General features: G+C 65.9%; 1 long non-coding RNA gene across 1 annotated transcript; it reads right to left on the reverse strand.

Moving 5' to 3' along the window:
* Window positions 1–6: 6 nt before the first annotated feature.
* On the reverse strand, window positions 7–2,234 carry LOC116819529 (uncharacterized). The gene is made up of 3 exons (XR_004372430.2): window positions 1,778–2,234; window positions 1,537–1,618; window positions 7–1,129 (listed from the first exon to the last, which is right to left on the reverse strand). It is a non-coding gene; the product is annotated as an uncharacterized LOC116819529 (long non-coding RNA).
* Window positions 2,235–2,285: the final 51 nt, after the last annotated feature.

Genomic DNA, 2,285 nt, shown 5'->3' on the forward strand with positions numbered 1-2,285 from the left:
CAGCCACAGACGGGGGTGACACAGACCGGACCAGCCATGGACGGGGGGACACAGACCAGACCAGCCATGGACCGGACCAGCCACGGAAGGGGCAACGGAGACCGGACCAGCCGCGGACCGGACCAGCCATGGACGGGGGGACGGAGACCGGACCAGCCATGGACCAGCCACGGACCGGACCAGCCACGGACCAGACCAGCCAAAGACGGGGGCGACACAGACCGGACCAGCCACGGACAGGGAGGACACGGATCGGACCAGCCACGGATGGGGGGGCACACGGATCGGACCAGCCACGGACAGGGGGGACACAGACCGGACCAGCCACGGACAGGGGGGACACAGACCGGACGGGACGTGGACAGGGGAGTCCCAGATGGGACCAGCCACGAAGGGGGAAGGGGAACCCACGAACCAACCAGACATGAGGGGGGCATCGTAACCAGACATGGGAGGCAGAATCATCCAATCACAGAGGAGGAGAAGCCACAGAAGGTACGAATGGACCAATGAGAGAAGCAAGGGGGGTGGAACAGCCAATGGGAAGCAAGGATTGGGAGAGGAGATCAGGCACAAGGTGTGAAGATGGGGGGCAGGGGATGTTCATGCATCATGCCAGGGCCCCACAGCCATGCAGCAGCCTCCGGAAGGGGGTCATGCTGCAGGAAGCGGGGCGGGGGGCTCAGTAGGGGGCGCTGTCCCTGGCACTAGTGCTGACCCCAATGCAGCGCTAGGGGGTGCTCTCCCCGGCAGGCAGGGCTGGCCCGATGCCCCAGCACGGCGCTAAGGGGCAGTAGGGGGCTGTTCTCCCCAGCACTAGGGGGCGCAGTGGGGGCAGTAGGGGGTGCTCTCCCCAGAGCGAGCGGGCACTGGGGGGCAGTAGGGGGCGCTCTCCCTGGCACTAGGGAGCAGTAGGGGGGCAGTAGGGGGGTTCTCTCCCCTGGCACTATGGGGCGCTGGGGGGCAGTAGGGGGTTCTCTCCCCGGCGCTAGGGGGCCCGGCAGGATGAGAACCGGGTACTTAGCTCAGCCCGTGGGTGTCTATAAATTATTCTCCCTGTGGAACCAGCCTGTCCCCACAAACATGCAAATAGGGGGGCTCCAGGGGGGTCACCGACCTTTTCCATTTTCTAGGAAGAAACAGCAGGAGAAGAGGAGTGTTAACTGGAGGGGAGGGGGCTGCCTGGCCCAGGAGGGACCCCCCCAAATGATACAGACAGAGGCATTCTAACCATTAGACCCCACTCCCCCCTGAACCAGGGGGAGAACCCAGGAGTCCTGGAGCCCAGCCCACCCTGCTCTAACCACCAGCCCCTACTCCCTTCCCAGGGCCAGGGGGCCGTGAATGGGGCAGGACTGTAGTGAAACCCTCCACCCCGCCCACCTCTTGGGGCAGTCAGCCCCCCAGTGAGGTCCCCGGGGGGGGGCATGCAGGGGTAGGAGTGAAGAGCAGGGAGGGGGCAGACAAATGGGGGGAGGGGACTGCAGAGCACGGAGTGGGGGGAAAGCACCTCAGGGTGGCCCCCCCAGGACTCACCTCTCGTTCTCAGCATTGTCCTCGGGGGGCTGCTCACTTGGGGGGGTCTCCCCCGGCTCCACGGGACACTGGGGCTCCAACCCTGGGAGGGGAGGGGGGAGAGCAGGAGATGGGTGCTGGGGGAGCCAACAGCAACCCCCACAATGCTGTGGCCCCTCCTCCCTTCCTCTGCTCCTCCCCCCCCCCGTATGTCTGGTCCCTTCTCCCCTATGTCCTCCCCAGCCCCTCCCTCATCTCTTACCCAGCTCCCCATCGGTCCCCTCCCCCGGAGGGGGGTTCACGGTCACAGAAACTCCGGGGGGGTCAAGCCCTGGGGTCCCAGACGTGGTCCCCTTGGCCCGGCTCTCGCTGCGCTCCAACAACTTGAGACCCTTCCGCTCTGGGGCCGTGGCCTTCTCCGCTGGGGGGAGATGTGGGGGCAGGTCAGTCACTCAAAGACACCCCCCCAAATCAGCATGAACCCCGTGCTTTAACCACTACACCCCACTCCCCTCCCAGAGCCGGTGAGAGAACCCAGGAGTCCTGGCTCCCAGCCCCCCCTGCTCTAACCACCAGCCCCCGCTACCCTCCCAGAGTCAGGGAGAGAACCCAGGAGTCCTGGCTCCCAGCCCCCCCTGCTCTAATCACCAGCCCTCACTCCCCTCCCAGAGCCAGGGAGAGAACCCAGGAGTCCTGGCTCTCAGCCCCCCTGCTCTAACCACCAGACCCCGCTCCCCTCCCAGAGCTGGGGAAGAGAACCCAGGAGTCCT

This window comes from Chelonoidis abingdonii, chromosome 11 (genome assembly GCF_003597395.2).
Source record: "Chelonoidis abingdonii isolate Lonesome George chromosome 11, CheloAbing_2.0, whole genome shotgun sequence".
NCBI classification, from domain to species: domain Eukaryota; kingdom Metazoa; phylum Chordata; order Testudines; family Testudinidae; genus Chelonoidis; species Chelonoidis abingdonii.